Here is a 24122-nt window from a genome sequence, read left to right on the forward strand (position 1 = left end):
ATTACACTTTGAGAAACCAGGATGTTAGAAGTTCAGGATAATATGCCATACTATTTGTCCTTTTCCTTCTCTATAATGGCACAAGTGCAAATCACAACCCTAACTCGATTAGCTTTTTCTTCACTGTCTGATGATTTTAACGTTATTTAAACATAGTTCATTATTTAACTGTGCAGAAGATCTTAATCTTTTACTTAAATGTAAATTGCCAAGTACAATCGCTAAACAAATTGATTGAATGCCATTGATTATTCATCAAATAATTGTGGCAAATCATGTAATCAATTATTCATCATCCTCAGAGAAGAATAGATTACATGGAGAATAAGCTGTAATTAAGATAGAAAACTATTGGATTCTGTACTGATAATTTCTTTTGAAATTGCTATTCTTGCAATTAAATCAAATTGAAATTGAAATGCAAATAGTCTGATTGAGGCACTGAGTAATGATTGTACAAAAGTGTAATCTGCTGGAGCTTATTCACTTATGGGGACACAGATGACATTTGCTGCCTGAAATATTTTCTGGTTTTCCCCATGCCTTACTTCTGTCTAATGCAAGGATGCTGTTACATTTGTAGGTTTTAGACTATGTGACCAAGGTGCCAGTGTTACAAAAAATAAAACACATACTTAAAAGCTAACTAAATATTTGATTCCCATGCTAGATTTATCTTTAGCCTGATTTGTGTTTCTTCATACTAAGTGCTACCTGGAATCTAGGTTCAAAATGAACATAGATAAATTTACACTGTTTTAAGAATTTGGTTTTACAAATCTTATGGGGGTTTGACTTTATTAATTGATTTATTATTTCCAGGAATACAGGATCTGACCTGCTGGACATAAATCAGTGGAAAATCTCCTCTTGTCTTCAGTCATGTAACATACCTAGAAAAAATGTCTCAAGGAAACAGGAAAAACATCAGCATGAATTTTCATTAAAAAAAACTGTTAAGAAAATAATTTTCCTGTCAATTTGACTCAAGTAAAAGTGAAGTCTGGCCTTGACAGCAGTCCCCAACATATGTGAATGGTGTCTTGAAATAATTCAGCATTTTTTTACTATTGAGCTAAAAAGGAAAGGAATGCAATGGCCTCCCACCTGAAGAAGTAAACAGCAAGGTCATGCATATCACAAATTGTGTTTCTTTTTCAAAATCAAAATATATTTCAGATGAAATTGGGGGCTTTTTAAACACCAGGGATAAACTGTTTTCTAGAAGCAATCACTATTCAAGCTATATAACTGAATGCAGCCATTAGTTGGAAATAATAACCTCACCTGACATTGTTTTGATGCTGGTAGGATGTGTGCAGTAATACACACAGTACAAATATTTAGGGAGATTTGAAATTCATGTACTGGGAATATGCTTTCAGTTATGATTAGGACTATGATTTAAATACTAGACATCTCACAGTTTTTAAGGTCTTTTTGCCTCAATGACATGCATTGTAATAGTCAGTTCAGAAGCCATAGAGGTGAAGTTTGGAGGTAAGATACACATGCATGGAAAATTGTATTTTGTTGCCTAAATAGCCATTGTTTTGAAAAATGAAAAGGGGCACAGAATTCAATGAAATTTAAATAGCATTTTAGCTAGACCTCTAAAGCAAGGCAGAAATGGTAATGTCATCAGAAAGATTTCCTTTCTCTCTTCTCTCTGCTAGACAAAATATATTTTATTTGGAGTTTATAGTATGGAATGCATGAATTGCAACTTTTGTTGGAAGTAGTTTTGGAAAATAAATGTGGAAAAAAGAGACCCAAAGCGAAGTGAAAAATACTCAGATTTATATTATGGAAAGCATGCATTATTGCATCCTTTGAAAGCATTGAAAGTTTGCTCTCTGTGCTTTAAATGGATATCACATTTACATTATTTTATGCTCATTATTCAGATTACTTGTATGTATTATTATTTGTATGTATTAGCTGCATGATATATCTTTTTTCTTAGTGGGTGAAGACAGTATATGTATGCATGTATAGACAAATTTAATATATTGTTTCCTTTATCAGTTTGAAATGACTTTGAATCACATTTTCAGAAAACATTTGCTGTGTAAAACTTGGTAACGTGGGAGTTCATGGAAACATAAGAGCTGCAAGTACATAAATCAAACGATGTTTTTTGGAGATGGTGAAGAGATGGAAATCCAACAGAAGGAAGATGAGGCAATATTTTTGTAAATTAGAAATGTTTCAGAATTTGCCTTCTTATTCTTTATCCTCCCATTATTTGCCAGATTTGCATATCAAGTTCACTGAAGATGCAACCCAGACAGCTGATTAAGCACTGATATGTTTTTCAGGTTTCTACCCTTCCATGGAGTGTCACAACACAATTTACTGTACCTCTGACAGCTCCATTTAGCACTAAGTCTCTCTCCAGGTCTAGTTTGAAGGAAGTGTAGCCAAATTTCTGTATTTTTTCATTCTTTTTCCTTTAGATTTGTTGTATACTAATTGTCTCTGTGAAGTGTCATCAATGAAGTATACTGAGTTACTGGATGTAAAGAGGCATCCTTGTTCCTTTGGAGGTGCCATTTTCTCAGGCACTGCCAATCTATCTGTCAAGTCTGACATATGAAAATAAGTCTGGTTGCCTGATTCATCAACTAAATATGCCTTATATTTCTTTGCTTGCATTTTATGTAGTTAAACACTATATAATGGAAAATCCAGAAAGTCAAAGCACTGGAGTCAGCAAAGCAGATTTGGCAAACTCATACCAAATTATTAGACCACTTTAAGGTAATAGGGAGGAAAAATTATTAGGACTGACTGTAATCTTCATATTGTTTTGAGATTATCAATATTGATAATTGATTTTGAGATTATACAGTATTGTTTTATTTTGTAGACTGTTTAACTGCATCAAGGGAAAGCACCTGATCCAATGCACTTAAAATTGGTTACAAAAATTACAGAATCACAATGTTTTGTAAAATCTTTCAGCACGTTTCCTTCATACTTAGAAAACAGTATTTTCTTGTGTGTGTGTTGGTTGAGATCCTTTTCATCCTTCTCATTGTACTAATCTGAGAAATTTGCTTACCCACTAAGGTATCTTACAAAGTCCCTATTCTTTCATTCAGTGGTAAAACTGTATCTTGAAATGTAATCAGTGGGAAATTTGTCAGGATTAGTCAGTACTTGTCAAATCTATGTCAAACCACTGCAATATCTCACTGGCCCCTAGCTCATGATTTATCAAATGTAGCTCATACACACAAAATGAAAACAGATTTTGAAAGGAGAAAAGGGGGAAGAAATGGCATTCATTAAGTGAAAGCATTTTCTTTCCTAATCCATGTAGTTTTGAAGTTAAGATTTGATCAAAGGTGCTGCAGACATTACCAAGGCAGTAAGGAGAGCACTCTCTCTAAAGAGTTTGTGTCTGCATTGATACTTCCTAAAAGCCAGCTTTGACTTGGAAGCTCAAGGAGCTGGATGCCAATTGGAAGAGGCTCAGGCCCAGATACATGTAGCTGATAGTGGAAAGCATGATTCCCATCTTCTGTACGTCAGCCTGATCACCAGAACACTAACTTGAGGCAGATCTACCTTGTTTCTCTGCAACCCCAACTTAAGGGTTAATATTCATATCTCCTGCCTTATAGAGGAATGACCTGAAAACAGAGAAACAGGTCACAGGGTGCTCAGCAGGAACACAGCTATTCATCTGACAGGAGGGGTGTGAAAGGGAGCACGATCAAGGAGTAAGAAAATACAGGTGTGAAAAAACACAACTGCAGATCTGGCATTATCTGCCTTCCCAGAACTATTTCTTATTTTACTAGTGGCTGTTTAATTCCTGCTGCACATGCATCCTGGAGTTTGGGATATGAATCCAAGCCTTACCTTTGGCTGGGAGCTGCCCTTGCCCTGGGGCATCACAGCTGTGCTCTAGCTTGTGTTCCCTCCCCCTGGCACTGCCAGTCTCACCCATCTCTGGGTGGTGATACAGCCTTGACAGCAGCAGGAAAGAGTTTTCCTCTCCCTTATTCCCTTGTTGTTACTCTGCTCAGGAAAATTACTTCATCCTAGGCCTGTGACTTAGCCAAGTGCTTTAAATAAGAAGCTATTAAGTAAATAATGGATAATCACTGCAGGACATCTTTAAAATAATGAAGAGTGAGCCACTGAGAGCCAAAGGGATAACTTACATGTCTAAATCCAGATGAGGTTTCTGGTTGTCATTCATTAAATCACTTAGGCATGTGTCTGGGAGCTGATTAGGAGAGAGGTGGGATCTCGTTTTTATCTCATTCTATGACATTTGCTATTAGGTTCCCTCCCTCCACATTCCATCCCTGTATCACCTCTTGTTCAGCACTTCTGCTCCTGTGTGTGTCACAGTCAGGAGGTGCCCACCAGGGCTAGGCCACTTCTTTAACAGATAAAATTCCAGGAAGAAAGTATCAAAAAATGAGAACACCAATGCTGTGTACAGAACTGGTTTTGTCAATCTGACACATATGAGCAAAAATTATTAGCTCTCTGAAGTCTGATTTATTGCTCACAGAAAGGCAAAGGGAGAGAAACATCCTCTCCTCTCCTCTCCTCTCCTCTCCTCTCCTCTCCTCTCCTCTCCTCTCCTCTCCTCTCCTCTCCTCTCCTCTCCTCTCCTCTCCTCTCCTCTCCTCTCCTCTTTTTTCCTCACAAAATAAAGTGAAACACAGGGGTGCAAGGTTTAAGTAACTGAATATATACATATATAATGTATACGAAGTACTGGGTATGTTTTGTACACTAGTTTGGATGTGGTTATCCTGGAACACCTGGAACTCTTTCCTTGATCCACAAAAACTCAAAGGGAGAACCAGGCCTCAGGCACTCACCCATGACTCCTTCTCCTGCTGAGGTCAGCAGGAATTGGCTGGAAGCAGAATCCGGCCTGGAAAACAGAATCTAGTAGAAACTATGGCACTCTCAGAGACTGGCTGACCTTGGTTTTTTTAACACCCACCCTCCCCCAGTCCAGATGAAAAAAGTTCACCTCGTGTGACCTTATACATGGGTACTTTTGAGATCCTAAGTTTCTGTGAGTGTGCAAAGTGACCTTTCCTTGATGCAGAAGTACGGCAGAGATTGAGAAGGCAGCAGTGTGCTAGCAAATACATTTAAGGAGTGGGAGATACATCTTGAAACAATTATAAAAAGCAATCCATCTGGAGGTATTGCACTTCACTCGATTCTTTTGAGTGCTTCCCAGTTATACATCACTGTGGTGGAGAGCTCTGCTACTCGTGACTCTGCCCATCAATCTCTGAGGTGCGTGTGAGTCTTCATGCCCTGCATGCAAGATCTGAGTTACAGAGAAGTCCTTTAAAAGGACTTTCACAGATGAAAAAATGTAGAGAGCTTAATTACAATTTTTCTGTACAAGTACAGTAATAATGAAGGATGAAGGGTGATAATTCAGTCCCTAGGACCAAGTGATTGACAAAAATAAATAACCTCCTAGATGAAATGGATAATGAACTGTTGAGTTCCTCATCACTATCACATTTTATCCTATTGCTGCTCCACTCAGCATTAACAAACTTTTTAACTAATACTCCTATATTATAGAAAACCTCTTTTCATTTCTCTCCCTAAGTTTTTTAGGCAGTTGTCTCCAGACTGCTGGGTTTGCTAACTCTCCTGAGTGCTTCATCCTGATTTCAAGTAGGATGTCCCTATTTGCTCTGAATCCTGTGGGGACCTCCACTGCCTGGATGTTCTCCATAATTTCCCAGATACTAAAGTTTAGACAGTTTACAAGTATAGAACAGAGCAGTGCAATTTGGAACATAGCAACACTTTTTCCCAGTTATTATCTCTTCAGCCTAAGAATCTGAAGTTATTTTTAAAATTACTGTTGTGTGGTGATATGCATTTTGCTTTGTAACACTGATTAGGTAGAAATTATGCTCATAAACAGGTAATCATTACTCCTCTTTCCTACCTATACAATGCTATAATGTCAGAAAACCAGGTTAGCCCAAAATAGGTGTAAAGGAGCTGGGTGCATAGGAAAATGGGAACAGTCTTTGTCCCATGTTATGTTCAAAACCAAAGCAACTTCACCTAAACACTGAATTTCAATGAGGTACATGATCTGTGATATAAACCTCTGGGTTTGTCCTAACTACTAACACCCACCTTGTTCTGTAGAGTTTTCATTCAAGGGACTTGATTCAAATTCTGTGCCTAAATGCAGGAAGAAAAAAATACATTGCTTTCATTTATATGTCCCATTTTCTCAGTGGTGCTGGGGTAACCCCAGTAGCTGGTTACAGCTGAATAATACAACTGCAATTTATACTAAGAACTTCAAGAATCTGTCTCAGAAACTGATGCCAACTTCAAACTTGTCTTTTGTGTTAATGGCTGATTAGCTGATCCTACCAGTTGAGTATTTAACAGTGAGTGTAACTGATAGCTGCATGTTAAAGTACAGCTTGGTCACTGGAAGTAATGAGAAACAGTGATAAACTGGATAATTTATGAAGGAGGATGCCAAAGAATTTCTGGTGGAAGAGATAAAAGAAGCTGCAGCCCTAGACACAGCATACCTCCTGCCAGGGAGATGGAATAGGAGCATCCCTGCTGGGGCTGCCCAGGATAGCTGGGAAAAATAGGATCACCTAATTTTTAGGCTTTTTGGTAATAAGAGCATGCCCAACAGATACTGAGATCCCAGTGGGGTATGAGGCTGCAGCCCTTGCCTGCTTTCCAGTTTTGTTTGGCTGCCTCTGCTGTGTCCCCGGTAGCCACACAGAATACAGCAGGGCTGCCCAGGGTTCCTTCCTTCTCATGCATGAGATGGTGACATCTTCTGTAGCAATGTGGAAGAGTGAGAATTCCATATTAATCCCACAGAAGAAGAAGAAGAGGGGATCAGGAAAGACCCAGAAGTACAGAAGGTATTTGCTGCCCCATCCATACTCTTACCATCTCAGATGAAGGCATTCACTGGCATTCACTGGAGCCTCCAACCCTCTTCAAGACAAGGAGGACAGAAGGGACCTGAACCCTCCCTAAAATGTCCACATCAGATGTGGAAACTTCAGCAGTACAGAAAGAGCAGGGATGATGCTGTGTCAAGGAACAGATGGGATGCTGGGGGCTGATAGCTGGAGAGCATGTACTTGTTTTTGCTTTCTGGGCTGAGCTTCTTGCAAAATTATGTTGTAGATGTTGGGGATGGACATCACTGAATTGATGTGAAATTAAGGGAGATGTAAAGTCCAAACAAAGCCATTGAGAGCTGTGGAAGGGTGTCTAGACTATGCTTTTTCCAAGAAGTGTTGAATCAGATGATCCTTGAGCTCCCTTCCAACCTGTTGTCCTGTGATTCCTGTGAATATGATCTAAGCTTTCTCATGAAAAATGAAAGAGCTGGGGAAAAAAAGCATCTAAGGATTTGGGGAGCTCATCACATACTGGCCTGGGGTAGGAGTCATGACTTTTAAGTGCTTGAGGTTGACAGGAGTAGGCAAATATTGATTCAAAGCTCCAGGGTGTAACATGACAGGCAAATGCTCCTTTGAGATCATTAATATATGTCCTGGGGAAAGGAAGAACTCATGCTATAGCTTTCAGAGAGTAAGTGGCAACATCCACTAATTGTGTTTTCCTTCAGGTTCCTATAGGAATAGGGATTTTGTGCCTTTTTTATTTTTTTTTTTTTTTTCAGTTTCTCCAGCTGGTTTCTATCGCTAAGCTGGGCATTTTAAATTCTCTGTACAATCATACAGCAGCAGTAGTTCTGGAAGATATCACTGAACACACTTTTTTCCCCCTTGGTATTTCAGTTAGACTGGAAACCTTATTTTCTTGCGCTGTAAAAAAGAAATAAATTAAAGCCTTGCATATCAGATGTATCATACAAAGTCTTTGAAATCATGAGTTTTGAGAGAGGAAGCTAGTTGGAAATTATTCAGCTGAGATGAGAAATGCGGTCTGCAATAAATTTTATTCTTGATTTTTCTCAATTTCTCCCTCTTTTCTAGCACAAAGCTTTGATAAGGAAGGATAGGACACATAATTACCCATTTTCTCTCCCTCTTCTTACATTTATATTTCTAAAAGCACTACATTTTGGAAAGCCTGCAATGTCTGCTTTAGCCAGAAAAAGACGATATTAAAAATCTCTGAGTGATCAGATGAATTCTTAGCCTGATCTAAAACAGAACAGAGGGGGGGGGGAAATCACCAGAGTTTCATAAATTCTAGGTACAGCTCTGACAGCAAATGTAGTATATGGGCCAGATCATGTGCTTTGCATCACAGAGTCAGTGGTTTCTGGCCATAGCATGGGTGTATCTGTTCCTAGAGAGAAAGGGGTGTGCCTGGCAAACTCTCCTGAGAATCTGATCCCTTGCCTGCTGCTCTGATCTCTTGTGGCTTGCATGAACCTGGAAGATAGCTTTCACAATTAAAATTACACTGTTAAAATAATAATAACAACTACAATAACAATAACAATAATAATAATAATAATGATAATAATAAAAAGCAGTATTTCCCTTCTGGTTTTGGCCCAGGTCTAGCTGTTACTAGCTGATGTGAGGCTAAGCCTGCTGGGTGTGTGGTCTGCAGAGCCAGCCAAGGACCTGGCCTCCTGTGCCTGACTCTGGTCCCAGCCCCAGCAGTGTGTTCAGTGCAGGACTCAATCCACCAGCAGAGCTTCAGTAAAGCTGAATTAGGCTGCTCCGTGCCAGGGCTTTAAATAGCAAGGGGTTAGAGCAACAGGGAGAAATAAGCTGCCTCTGACTGCTTGTCCCCACCTGTGGTATGACCAAGAGTGGCTGCAGCTCCCTAGGCAGAGCTGCCCTGAGCCCCTGCTCCTGCAGACTGGGACACAGCTGTCTTTGTTGGTGGGTCAGGGAGCTGCAGTTACAAGAGCATCCTCTGTTAAAAAGAGTAATTTCCTCCCTGTTTTGGTTCCTGGGGCTCTTAAGAGTTAATGTCCTGGAATAAGATCGGTTCAAAAAGAATTTGATTGATGGAGTTCTTGCACCTTTATGACCCAAAACCAAGCCAGGATTTGGTCTGTAGTCAAATGCTACGTTTAGTATGGAAGATCTTTAGTTCTCAGATTCGCTTCGACTCTGCTCTTCCACTAACACACCTCAGTTCTAAAGTGTAGTAGTGTATGAGTAAGTTTATGGTTGCAAGTAACTTGAAAATAAGAGCTCTATGTTGCATAAAAATATCTGAATGAAAAGTTATCTTTTTAATAGAGGCTCCAAGTACTTTGTCTTTAAGTAAGCTATATGATACTAGTAGATGCAAAGCATAAAATCTATCATATTCGTATGAGCTAGAAAGGATGCAAAAAAAGGCAGTGTAGGATGTCCAGTGAGTAAAATGGAAGATCTTAATAATAAATAAATTCCCAGATGTCTTCCTTACTGCTGTTAAAAACAAGTGGTTTAAAAGACCAAACTCCCCAAAACCCAGTTGGGAAAATGCCTATTAAACTAGGGTGGGGAAAACTGAAATCAATCTCCTCAATTAATCCTCTGTTTGAGCTCCTTTTAAAGCTTTAGCACATGTTATTTTTCTTTAAAGGGGGATTTAGTACTTGGGAAATGTTCCCACATATCAGCTAATGTAAAGTCACTTCTTTACTTTTTCCGTAGCCTTTCCTGATTAATGAGGAAAAATATTTCTATTTTGAATAAAAGTCTACTACTTCCTGGCAATTTTCATGCTTGAACCTGATCTCTGGTAAACTAATATAAATCAGGAGCAACTTGGTTGAAACGAGTGAACTGAGATCAGCATGGGAGCAGAGCTGTACCCATAATAGTCTTGCAACAGATCTCTCTACTCTCTTAAATTTCTGCAAAAGTATGCAAGCCAACAGCATGAATCAAGGATAATTAAGAGCATAATTTAGTCCAAAAGGTTGCCTGTAAGATGACACTCGTTGCTGTGGCAGCAGACTGATGTCACACACACAGAAGTTTTTACTTTCTTCCTGCACCAATTAGAAGATCCCCAAATTGTGAAAAACGAAGCCATTATTCTGGAGGAAAGCATGAAATCAGTGATGGAACAGTATGGAGAATATGCAATATTATTGAGCAAGTAAATTACAGTTCATACTACTGGTGCTTTTTGAACCTTTGCTCTGATATTAAACTCTTTCTTCAAGAAAAGTAACACGTAAGACAAAGCCACAGCAAAGAAAATACCTTAACTTTTGCAATGGCTTAGTGCATTTTCTTGCTATTTAAATTTAATGTTTATCTGATAAATAGTATTGCAGTGTTAAACAGTAACTCTCTGTCCCATTTTGAAAGTCAGCATGTCCTTCAGGGTTTGCTGTGATGCCTTTGAAAGCAGTTTTTCTCTAATGAAAAGACACACTATGTCACTGGAACAGGCTCCCAAGGAAGGCTGCCCACCACTTTCTGCCTCTGAGTAATTTGGCCTCAAACACAACCCTGTGTCAGTCTTTCTCGTTTGCTCACTTTCTTCCTGTTCTGGAATAAACTAAGCAGTACCTTGGAAAGAAAGTTTATCAAGACAATACCACAGTCCAAAGTCAAGCCATAAGTTACTGCATGAATAGGTTTAAAAAAAAAAAAAAGTGTTTTTCTATTGCTTTTTCTGTGGGGAAAAAAAGCAGAAATGATTTTTCAGATTTTCAGGTCCTGCCTACTAGAGTAAGGGTAGTGCAATATTTATTTCTCTACTTCATTAGGCCTACTTACTTTCTTAAAACTATGTGTGTGCTTAAGCATGCTGTTGAATTAATGCTGTACATGGTACCACCCCCTCACCTCATACAAAATAAACCTACAGTAACATGAAATTACTGTTCTGTGACTGTGAAGTTTTAAAACAAGCTTCTCTTCTAATTCTTAAACAGAGGAAATTAAATTCATACTTTCCAGCACAGTTAATCCTGAGCTGTTTGACATACTTGAACATTAGCCATTTTCACCAGGGTAAAAACTGAGTGTGGCTTTCAGAAATGCACTATTCCTGTAGTCTGTTGATCCAAATTGACTGTCAAAAGTTATCTGAAGAATTTCAGCAGCTGACCTGTTTTATCATGGCCACCAGCTGCTAAAAGCTGTAGATGGTGATGAGAGCCTTAGGTGAGGGAGAAGAATATGGGAAGAAGTTAAAAGACAGGAGGCAGAGAAGATCTGTGAGCTCTGCAGGTCTTTGGCCCTTGTTTCTTACTCATTAAAGATAAATTGCAGCTGAGAGCTATCTATGGCCTTGGGCCCTTGGGATGGAGCTGAGTAGAGAGAAATGATAAGCTAGGGTATTTATTTCAAATAAATAAAATAAAGGGTTAAATACTATATGCCTTCATTTAAACTGTTCATAATCCAGAAATTACAAGGATAAAGCTAATTAAACCGTGGTGACTCAGACTGGGATTTGTCTCATAGGACTTCAGTAGTTATTACCATGTTTAGGTAGCCAGCAAACCTTCAGGATAACTCGTGGAAAGAAAGAAACAGTAGAGTAGGATTTACCTGATCTTCATTAGCTGAGATACTTATTCCTGTTAATTATAAAGGGAACACTGATAATTTAGATACAATCATGTATATTTGATAGGCAAGCCCTGTTCTCTTTGTTTCTAACTGGATTAGGCAAGAGGAAAATAAAGGAGTTAATGTTTCTAAATTCCCCACCAGATTTTGATATGAGGTTCCCAAGTCCTTGTAGTTTTCAAGACTTGTATAAAATGTTACCTTCAATGCTCATGTTGTTTTTATCACTAAAAAAAAGCTAATCACTTTAAACAACATGTATAAAAAAAAATCCCCCTGCCCCCTTCTTCCACTGCCTCACTCTTTTCCCAAGCTGCATTTTTTATTGTTCTGAGTAGCAAAAAAAAAAAAAAAAAAAAAAAAAAAGCAGCATGAGAATGAATTAAGACTCAATGAACAAGCACTTTGCTGAGCATGTTGGAGATGTGGCTGAATGTTAGCATCTATTTTGTGCCACCACTGCTTCTCTTATTCCTTCTTGTCCACACCAAGCCAGGGGAATGCAATTGGCTTACCATGGTGATCCTGAAATAAGTCTCCTGATATATGTGATCGTGCTATTGCTCTTTTTCATCACAAAACTCATGTAGAAATGTGGACAAAATAGGCAAGTGGTTATTGGCAGCAGTGACAGTGTACCTGTATCAAATAAAAAAACCCTAGAGATAACAGCAGGCTGAACTCTTTTTGGTTTTGTTTTTCCTGTCCCTGTCAGGGGCAGGGACAGAGCATGGGAATGGTATGGGGGAACTCCTGAGATCTGAACTCTAGATGCTGAGTCTGTGGCCTTAGGCTAGTCTGGCCTTTCAGTACTTCAGCCACTGACACCTTATAAATACACAAATAATAGATAGGAACAACTTAGGTCTGGATTTCATCCTAGCCTCAGAAGGCATGAACCCAGGAGCTGCAGACAGTAGTCTCTTGAGAATCTGTTTTGTAGCCCGTGAACCACAGTGCTCTGTGTTGCAGTCACTTTCCATCTTATTCCTAAAATACCTATGAAGGAGGGCTTGGAGTGGTACATTATTCCTTAGCCCACCTTTTCTCATCAGTTCAATGGGGTTAATCAAAGTATTTATCTTTTACCTGTGCTTATTTACAAGATGCCAAGATCTAAATCAATGACAGAATGAGTAATAAGTCAATATCTTTGCAAAAGTTCTCTGAAATCTGCATTCCCAGTGTTACAGACTAACAAAGCTTCACGTACCAGATTTTGAACACCTTCCACTGGTGAACAGATGCTCACACAAAGGGTTACATTGAAGTCAGCAGAGTTTCACACAACTTTAGGGTATTATGAGTAAGGGGGCTGTGGTCTGGTCCTTTATTACTACTGATAGAGCAATATTAGTGATGAAAGATGTGTAATCAGTACCAAACAACAGTGAGATTATTTTTTAAAAAAGAAAAGAATTACTTAATGATAGATAAAATCGTGAAAGAAACAAAGGAGTGATGTAGGGAAAAGTGAATACTTCAGATACCTAACAACACTGCAAGAGGTTTTGCTGTAGTTATACAGCAGGTTTAATAATACATAAATGCTGATATTCTGTTGGAATTAATTGATGTAGAGCATCGGTGTGGATTTCTCTCTTCCTCTCTTCCTGGTATTTGTAATTCAGAAGAATGAAAGGAGCATGATTACTAATTGGGAAGAGTTCAATAGGTTACATTTTCTGTGACAGTTGTTCTACCAACTCTGTGTCCAGATCCTCTCATCCCAGCTAAGACAAAATTCCCAACAAAACTCATCATTAACATTCTACAGGATTTGGTCTCATCTTTGTCACCTGCCTCTGCCTTTGGGGTCACTTAAGGTTGCCTGTAGCCTCAAGTGAATAGATTACTTTTAAATAGGGAGTGTGTTTGAAGGTGCAATGCAAAAGGGAATATATAGTGTATCACAATACCCTGCATATAGGATAAAATCACCCAGCACATACTAAAAGAGCTGCCTGTAAGCTGCAAAGCTCAGCCTGAGACAAAGCTCATCCAATCTGGGTAATGTCAGTGCTGAAGGGACTGATGCTGTGTTATATCTCCTACAGAGCATTGCATGGGAAGCTCAGCCCAGGGGCAAAATCAGGACCAGCTGATTTAATTTCCTCCTGCCATCCACACATGGTCCAGCATGTGAGGGCAGCCCACAGGATGTCACTGGTGATTTTCTTGTGCCAGTCTCCAGGGCAGCACTGCCCCAGGCATGGGGCTGCATGTTCTCTCTGGGTCTCTCCCTGACCCACAAGAGATGCTGTCTTCTCATCATCCACATTGCAGACATATTGATTAATCTGTAGGAAGCAAACAAGCAACAAACGCTAAAATTGTTCCCTCCAAACTCCTTCTAAGCATATTTTAGTAGCTATTTTGTGGTATGGATTTGGGAACAAGCCTGACTGGTGTTTACAGATCCGTGTCCATGGTGCTTATTGCTATCTGGGTGTTGAGTTAGAAGGTCACTCCTTTATCTTGCATCACAACATAAAGCAATCATGTTGTGGACTTGGGTCCACACCAGGCTGCTTTTAAAGACCATATCTAGTCAAACAGCTTTCTGGGGCCTTTAGATGTAAGTAGTTTTCTCCTGTAAGAAGCAGAGGATGGAGGCTGAGAGTCTCTGATCCCTTGGGAAGTGAAAGCAGGACATTTATTTGTCAAAAGGAGAGCTGATGGCTTTCTGTGTTTGATTTGCAGCCTCCACCTGAGGCAATTGTTGGTGCAGAATTGTTGGTATCATTGAATACTGCTGCTTGAAGTCTTCACTCTAGCAGTAGCCATGCAACGTGTCTGAAGAGGTTAAAAAAAAGAGCTATTCTTACAGTCAAGAATAAATAGTAAAAAGAATGGAAATCTGCTAACCTGCTTTCAAGTTTTCCAGAAACTGGTGAGGTAATATACAGTGGCAAAATATATGCCAGCTTCTAGATCTGAGTGTCAGGAGGAGCAGAATTTGAGCAGAGATCATCGTATTGCTCTGTGGTGGGCAGCAGTGGTCCTACCTCATCCATATCCAGGCATAGGGTCTTTCTGGTGCTCATGCACCCCTGACTGAGGCAGGAACTTCTTCAGTCAACAGTGGAAGTTAATGAGTCTCTGCAGGTCTGTAATTAAGTTAATTTTGTCCTGCACAGTTCAGGAAACACATGGACACTAATCACCTAAATATTGTCTCATACATGCTGAAGAAGAAGTTGTAGTCTGTAAGATACACTGTTCTAAGCCTTCCAGGTCCCATCAGCAAAGTGTTTACTCTGCAGCTGTGGCTTCAAATAGTTTGGGAAGAAAGGGCTTCTTTTCTTTACAGGAAAAGAAGGAAGGTCCATCACTGTTCCAGGTGTGCACACCTGAGTAATCCATATTGTTCATGATTCATCTTTGGGTATGAATGTTGGCAGCTAGAGAGCAAACTTTGTATTTATACACACTCTTCGTGGATTTGGTTCTATTGTATGTGGGAATGATAGGAGATATTGCAAGAAAAAGCTCTCATCATTCTTGCTGCAATGCCTGGAAGCTCACCTGGAGTCTGCCAATATCTTTGTGTAACACCCTGAGCCATTGTAACAGAAACAAATTTGGCTGTAGATTCACACTGTGTGGCTGAAACCCTCTTCTGACTTCCCAGGGTTTCTAGAAGGAATAATACATCAGGTAACCTGCACATCACTTGCTTCTGGCATTGAAGTACTGTTTCCTTTTGTGTTATGTGGAGAGGGACTTCTAAGCTTAGAATAAAGAGAGAAATTCAGATTATATAGCACAGATGACTAACATTAGAAAATTATTCCTGAGGCTTTCACTCACTGAAAATAAAAATAAAATAAAAAACCTAAAAAACTCAGGCCCTTGAGACAAACACTTTGATGTAGCTTGGAAAATAACAGAAAAGCTGCAGTGAGTGCTGGGCAACCCACCAAGAGTTCATAAGTTAATAAGACTCAAGGAAGCATTACTGTAAGCAGCATTTCAGTTTTGGGCCTTAAATTAAGCATACATTTTCCATAATGAAGAGAAATGCATGGGATTTAAAGAAAATGTGAAAGAAGGTTGTGGGAACAGGGCATGGTAGGAAAAACTTCTCTATTATGCTTAGTGCTTCTCTGCATACTAACAGCAGCAAAAACATTAACAATAAAAACGAAGATGCTGAATTTGTGTTTCAGCACCTATGGAAGATGATTGGCCTGAGGTTGTGACTTATGGTTATTCCTGTGAATAAATTGGACTGTGGCCTCTGAGGGCCCTTGGAACTCTGAGGGCAGACAAAACTGCTCAGCTCAAACCATAGTGTTTTTTCCTCTCCAAACAGCATGGTTTCCCCTTCCCATGTTGCCATCTAGGAACAGTCCTTCATGAGGACTCTCACCCAGGTGAAAAGAGCTGTGATGGGCACATCACCAGGAGCTTACTAACAGCTAAAGAGAATGGAGCATCATGTGCAGGCATGTCAGTCGGGTCCTGTTGAAGTTACCAGCATAAACTAGTAAAACTGAGTCTATGTGATGAGTCTCCTCTAGTCACATCTAGGGGATTTGCTGGAGTGTCCCATGGAAAATCTTTGTCTGATATCCCCAGAAGGGTTCCCAGAGTTACTGACTGTCATTTGTGTTATGTTTATTTTATTTGTTTGGATCACTCTGTTATTGTCCCACTGCAATCATGCACACTGTTCAGTGTGGACATCCTTATAACATTTTGTTATAATGCTCTGTATTACAGGAGTCAGATGCAGAGCAAGAATTTGAGGTTAAATTGTCAGAGAAGGATCCCTGGAGCATCCTGCTCTGGAATTGAATAACTTTTCCTTGTCTTTTTAGTTCTTTTTAGTTCAGATAAGGGTCTATTAACTTCATGGAAATCTCACCAACTTTTCTAAAGCTCTGTTGAGCATACTTCAATACCTCTCTAATTATTTAATCTCTGACTTAGCCAGACAAGCTTGTCCCGTATTTTCAACTACTTTAACAAGACACCCATGTTTGAGATGAAATACTTTTAGTTGAATTGCCACTCAATATAAAAAATATTTCAGAAAAATAACTTTTCAGCATTTTTCTCAATGAGTCACTAAACAGTCATATCAAAATGCAATGCTAAAGAGGGATGGCACTGGCACAAAATAGAGATGTATGCCTGAGCGCTGTGGGCACAAGGTAAGAGTGGGATTGAAAGTGGGTTTAAGCACAGGCTCAAAATACCATAACATATTCTAGAGATTCAGTTGCTCTTTCAAGAGTTTTATTTTATTACTTTTTAATTAATTTATCTTCTGAATTGCTTAATCAAATGTTATTTCCAGCCATGAAACAGTATACAGACTGGTGGAGGTTCACATTTATTTGACCTAGCTTTTGTGGGTTTCTAGATGACAAATTAGTCTGACTCTTGCAGTGCTCTGGAAACTGGAGTGATGCAAATAGAGTTTCCTGAATTCACAGCACCTTGTTTTTCTTGATGCTCTTCTTTGTTTGAATCTTTGAGGACATCTGTACATAATCTTTTCTACAGGTGTTCAGCTGTGGTCTCATCAGTAGGGAGCCCAAAGGAGGATTTGTGTTGAGCTGGTCCATGTCTTACACATTCACAATATACTAGAAAACATCTTTAAGAAGTTCATTGAGTGTTATTTACACCTGATATGTGGATTAATGCAAAAGAACTTTCAAAGGAATAAGGAATGCTTTAAGATTCCAGCACTTGGGATGTTAGGCTGGCTGTTTATATCACCAAGGACATCACTAACATGAAATTTAAAACTTATTCATGTTATGCAGCCACTCAGAAGGAGTGGCATGGTAAACAAGGGTGTGATACACATTTATTTCTGTTTGATATTGGCTGATGTTTTGTCTTGCATCCCAGACTTCTGACATGTACAGCTCTTCATAGTCTATATGAGAACTGCCTCCTTCATTAAATTAATCCTTATGTTTGCATCTGACAAAGCTGAAAACCCCTTCCAAATTATATTGCAACATATATCTTTGAGATTTTTTTTTTCTTCACTGTGTTTCTACATTATTTGTGTAGTTCAGCACCTGAATTGTAGAAGCAAGTAGAAGCTTGGTCTCCACACAGTTCTGCTGTCTGCAACCTCAAAATGTGAGTTATGCAAAGAGGGTTCTACAGGGAATTTATGATGAAGGTTTATAATAATTTTATATTTCTTACATGTCAAAGAGATTAGGTATGTTTTTAAAATTTTTAAAAAATAAGAATCCTGCCCTTTTTTTGTTGTTATGCATGGTTTAAATTCTTCAGAGATTAAACATGTCTGACTGTTACTAGAAATACTATAAGTTTTTTTAAGGTAAAGCTTTTAGTTATCAATCATTTTCTGGTATTTCATTCCAGTAAAGGAGTTGGTTGCAAAGGAACGAAGATTTTAAAGCTCATCTAAAAATCTTTGTGGGTGTGGTCACTAGAAAAAGCAATCTCCCTGAAATTATGGATTTATGAAATATGTTGCTTAGATGTATTTATTTCTGTTGATTGAAGATTTGCTAGGAATGGAAATTAAATCTTAAAAAAAAAATTGTAAGTATATCAAAAGCTACCACCATTTTGTCAGAAGCGTGTGTTTCTGCTAATCACAAAATCATAGTAACTCATTTAAAGTTTTTACTTCAGTAGACTTACCCTTTGGGACCAAAGAAATGTTTGGCCTGTGATCTATTGTGTATCAAAGACAAACAGACTAAAATGGTTGTCTTGGTCATATTAAGCCCATTTCATAATAAGAGTACAAAATCTATGACTCAGCTACTGATTCTTCAAACAAAAGAGTAAAGAACTACTACTTAAATCAAAGTGCTTGGCCGTTGTTATGGTGACACATTAAACCATCCAGTCACTTTGGTTTGGATCCAGAAGCAATTAAAGATGTAAGGAAGGTGTGTTCCCGTTTTGGAACAGTTAAAATCAAACTTTGAGCTCTAGCTGAGAAATATTTTTTACAATGTGGATGGGAATTCTCATAATAAAATACAAAATCTACATTGATATCACTCATAAGATAGGACGCATCAAAATAAAAAGGCCTGTGAAACCTTAGATCACTTCCTTTGCTGTGCCCTTCATGTTTTTCTTCACACAATCACACACCTCATGTACCAGACGTGCAGCAGTCACCAAAAGCAACTGAAGTTCCTCAAAGATCACTCCTCCAGTAGAGTAGAAGTAGAGCAGAATGGTACCAAGCAGTGCCCAAACAGTATAGAAAGGGAGATGTTCCTCGCACTCTTTTGGTGCAGGTTCTCTACAGATGAGCTGCTGTGCATATGGGCACCTGTGGCATATCTTGATCCTAAGATGTGAATGTGTGTGTGTGGATGTGTGTAGACACACGTGAGGACCACGACTCTGAAGACAGACAGGCTGAGGGAATTGGGGCTGTTCATCCTGCAGAGGGGAGCGCTCTGAGGAGACCTTATAGCAGGCTTTCAGTATCTGAAGAGGGAATACAGAAAGGCTGGAGAGGGACTTTTTACAAGGATATGTAGAGATAGGAGAAGGGGTAATGTCCTTAAAATGAAAGAGGGTTGATACAAGTTAGACATTAGGAAGAAATTCTTCACTGTGAGGGTGGTGAGACACTGGCACAGGCTGCCCAAGGAAGTTGTGGATGCCTCATCCCTGGAAGTGTTCAGGGCCGTGTTGGATGGGGATTTGAGCAACCTGATCTAGTGGGAGGTGTCCCTACCCATGCAGGGGGATTGGAACAGGGTGATCTTTAAAGCCCCTTCCAACACAAACTGTTCTGTGATTCTATGATACAGTGATACATATTTTTAAATGAAAATTTTCAGTGTAAAATGCCTAAAATGTGAAGGCAAAGTTTCAGATTTGTGTTTTTATAAGAAGATAGAGAAGGTGTCAGTTGGATGCCTACATGTGAGCGTGTACTACATGACTTGACTTGCTGGGATGCAAGCTTCTCACAGAAAGTAGAGTTCCTGGAATAAACTATCCCCAGAACTGCACTCAGCTTTGTACTTAGGGAGAACTAGGTTTTTTTGCTCCTCTGCAATCCCATGAAATCAATGCTTATTTCTGGTTTCTTATATTCAAGTCTGAATGACTGCCCCTGGTGAGTTGGGCATATCATCTTTGACTGAAAAAAAATCTGGTTTCTGAGTAAAACTGACTTTTACATTAGTAGAACCACCTCAGTAAATGTGGTTGTCAAGAAAAATGGTAAAATAACTGGGGAATATTCACACCAGAAACTATAAGCTGTTCAAGGGCCACAGGAGTCCTATAAGCTGCTCTCTATTTGTGCAGTGCCATGAACCTTGGGACCACATTCCTGGCTGATCCTGAACTGTTACTTTATAAGCATCATCACTATGAAATTGTCATGGCAGTAAGGTGGTAGTGACTCTGGAGGGAGTAAAAGCAGAGTGGCTACCACCATTATTTTTGCTGTCACCCCTGTCTGGATGAGCAGGGGATTTAAGCACTTTCACCTGGCATCTTGATTATAAAAGCATTTCCCTTTTGCAGAACATACACATTTTAAAACATTTTAAAATATAAAGTGGAATTCAAGAGGAATCCTTGCAGCTCCCAAGCACAGCACAGTCTACACAGGGACAAAATGTATTAGAATTTGAGATCCTGGTAGAGTTTGTTCTGGTAATGCAAACCATCTACGACTTTGGTTTTGCAATTCTGGGAGCAGGTATAGTTTATATCCTAGAAAATACTGGGAATCATTTCTGTTGAAAATTGAATTTGGTGGGACAAAAAGGGGCTTGCTGTATGGTATGCCTGGAAGTGAGACAGCAATTGAAGGGAAGGGGAAGAAAGAAGACACCCCTTCTGGTGATTCTCCTAAAGAAGCAGCCTCATCCTTGGCTTTGATGGATCCAAGGAGGGCTCAAAATTAAGACTGCGGTCTGCTAACATCCCAACCCAAACACTTGTAATTTCCTCACTTAGCCACATCAACTTCTCTCTATTGGGGTCAAAAATAAAGCACCTGACAATGTTTGCACATGATTTGGCTGAGCAGGAGCCAGCTCTCTCCTCTGCTTGTACAGGACAGGAGAGGAAGGGCAGATGAAGAACCTGCCTTTGGGCCACAGGACACAGGAAGGGTCGTGGCCAGGCAAAGGACTGAGCCTAAATTCCAGCATCTGGCAGAAAGCCTGATTTTCAGCTTTGTGAGAAACTGTCTGGGGGAGAGAAACATCTTTACACTAGATGTGAAACAGGAGGGCCTGGGGGAGGGTTGGAGAGGAGCCCAAGAATGAGCACAGCCTGCTGCAGTCATCGGCTCCAGTCGGGGCCTCCCTTCTTCCACTCGCATGGAACTATTCCTATTGTCATTAAGCCTTAAAAAGCTGTTCTGTGTCTGGATGCACACGTGTGTGTGTGTGCATGTGTTTGAAAAAGTGACATGTTTAACTTCAGAGCTGACAACATGCCTTTGGCAGATTCAATGTAAAAATTAAGTTGCTCTGTGCCTTTTTTTTTTTTTTTTTTTTTTTTTTTTTAAGAATAAAACAAAACCAGATTGAGCTTTTACACTTAAAGCCCTAAGAAAATCATAAAAGTGAATTATGGGGTGAGAATTACTCTTTAAAGGAAAGCTTTACACTGGAGTAAACTTGGAACATTTATACATAAAATATTACATATAATATTTATGCATATAAAATCTGCTGAACTGGCCAGTTTCTGGCTGTTATATAAACTTTATGCATTTGAAAAAGCAGACTTTCTTTCACAAAACATAATTTGTTCTAACTTCTATCATAAAATAATAATCCCTTGGTATCAACACTTGATGCTATTGTCACAAGCTGTCTCCTCTGTGAGCTATTAGGTTGAATAACTTGTCCTTTGTATATTGAGCAGAAAGTGCATTGGTTTAGCAAGCTGAAGGCAAAAGAAAAAGAAGTAGGGTAATGCTGGGGAGGAAGCAAACAAAGGACACACAAGATTTTGAGGTGCAGACCTCATATCTAAACCAATCCAGGGCAAGGTTAGCTTGAAGATGGATTCTGGTCTGGGAAGCTGTACAGATGCTGAGTTCTGGAATTTAATCTTCTTGGTATAAGACATAGTCCATGTTTTATAGCCACCCTTTGAGATACCTCAAAGAGGGATTGGGAGAGGACCCCAGGGAAGGCAGCAAGCAGCAGCATGGAGCCAGTGACCAGAAAAGTGTCAGGAAAACTGCAAGGAGAGAGGTCCCAGGGCCCCTGCCCTTGTCGCCTCATCCCTTCAAGCACCAAGTGCTCTCAGCAGCCTGGGGTGTTCTGAGGGAGAAATGTGAGCAGCAGCTATACCTGTCCAGAACTTCCCAGTCCAACAGACAAGTTCCACCTCCTGGAGATGTGGGATCTCCCTGGACAAGATGCTTTGACTTTACAGGGTAACTGGACTCACACAAGTGTTGGACACACACTACGAGAAAGGACCTACAAAAGTCCCTCACTGTATGCAGCTCTGTCCTTCTGAGGAAGGAATGACATTTGGGCTCTTGTCCCAAGTAAATAGTGACAGAACCAGAGGCAATGGCCTGAAGTAGCACCAGGGAAGGTTCAGGCTAGATATTAAGAATTTCTCTGCTGAAAGAGTAATCAAGCACTGAAAGGGGCTGCCCAGGGAGGTGGTGGAGTCTCTATCCCTTGGAGGTATTCAAGAAACTTATAGATGAGGCATTTCAGGACATGCTCCAGTGGGCATGGTGGTTTTTTCTGGGCTGACAGTTGGACTTGGTGATCTTAGAGGTCTTTTCCAGCCATGACAAGTCTATGATTCTGTGAAAATGCAAGAGATATTAATGCTGTCAGCACTGGGTGTGCTCAGATACCAACACAACAAGGATTTATAAAAACCAGTGCAATGCAGACTAACTCACAAAAGCATTTATGTGATGTAAGTAGGCATTTCTTAACCCATCTGTAGAAATACTATCTATTTTTGAAGGCTGTCTAGTGTTGGGCTACTCCACAGCACTTCATGTGAGATCTCATTCTGCAGATCCACTGTTTGAAAGCTATGACACGTTCTTGCAGAAGTTATTACAGAATGATATAAAAAGTAAATGAAAAAATAGAGACTGTTCATATAATTGTAAAGCTGTAGAACTGTTAATTCTTTTTCTTACTCATAACTGGAACAGAAACTAAGCATCTCAGTGCCTGCAGAGAAACCCAGAAAATAGAGTCTGCTCTAATTGCCTGCCAGGGACAATCTCTGATTATGAAGCAATCACTGAACTGATCCCATAGTAGCTTTTCCTGACTCAAAATATTCTATTTTCTTTTCACTTCTTCACTACTGCCTCGCTTTAAAGAATTTCAAAATGTCCTTTTCACAATGAAATAAGCATCAACACTGGATTAAAAAAATCAAGGTTTATATCTTGGAATGACAGGAAGAAAATAGATGAAACATTTAATTGAATTTAGATGAAACATTTAATTGAATTGCAGATGTTATGTCTAGAAGAGCAAAGTACTTTGAGAGTAATTGAGTAGGTTGCCATCTACACTAAGCAGAGATTTTTAAAAACAGAATACACATGGAGAATGCAAACATCTGTGTTAAATGTTAGTTTCCAGTGGTATCAAGGAATACACATTTTTCTTAGATTTTAGAACTTAGTGGTATCAATGGAGATAAAATAAAATGTCTGACCATATTGCTGAAGTCAGCAGAGGAAGAGTGCAGAAGAATCTTATTCCTCTTCCTGAGAAACATCTATAATAAATCATTATGGGTATATTAAAAAGTAGATTATTGCCATGGGACTATAAGTGTTTTCCTATTCACCAAAGGAATAAAAAAGGAGGATATTGAATTATGAACAGTATCATTTGGCTTTTGTGCTTATTTAGTCAAAATATGAAAACATCAAAATGATCTGTATGATGTTGTTCAGTTCCTTAAACTTCATATCATTTTAAAGAGTATTTGGTGAATAAAAAAAGAGAAGATAATTTTTTTAGGGGAATATTTGTAGTGCAGAAACTATAAATTGTGTTTTCTAGTTTTCTAAAGCAAGCAGTAATTCTGAACACTTGGAAGTGATGCCTGTATGGAGTTAGAAATATATTATCAAATTTTAGCTTCTCAGCTAAGAAGAAACAAAGAATTGTCTTTTCTATTGCAGATGTTATATTAAACCATTCATCTTATCATTCATTTAAATTTCAGCTTGCAGCACAGAAGTCTGCATAACTAAGGAGATTTTAATTAAATCAAAGGACAAAGCATGACAATTTAATGACTTGATATGAAACCTCATATGTTTCCATTTGCCCCAGGAGTCTTCTTGAAGAGAAACTAGTAAGAATCAGATTTTCTGATCTATGTCAGCTTGGACAGCCTGCTCCCAAGAGAAATGACTAGAGACAGAGCTTGATTTCCTATTGGTGCTCCAACCCCACCCAAATTGCATCAATTCTGGATCAAATAGATACTTCAATTATATTAATTAGGCAAACATCCCAAATTAATTATGGAAGGTATCTTCTTTGGTAGACTGAAGTAGAGCCTTGTTTAGGCCCAGCTTCATTTCTGTGCATTGATTTTGAGATACAATCTACGTGGCAAGTCTCTGTCTTT

The sequence above is a fragment of the Calypte anna genome, chromosome 1 (assembly GCF_003957555.1).
Source record: "Calypte anna isolate BGI_N300 chromosome 1, bCalAnn1_v1.p, whole genome shotgun sequence".
NCBI classification, from domain to species: domain Eukaryota; kingdom Metazoa; phylum Chordata; class Aves; order Apodiformes; family Trochilidae; genus Calypte; species Calypte anna.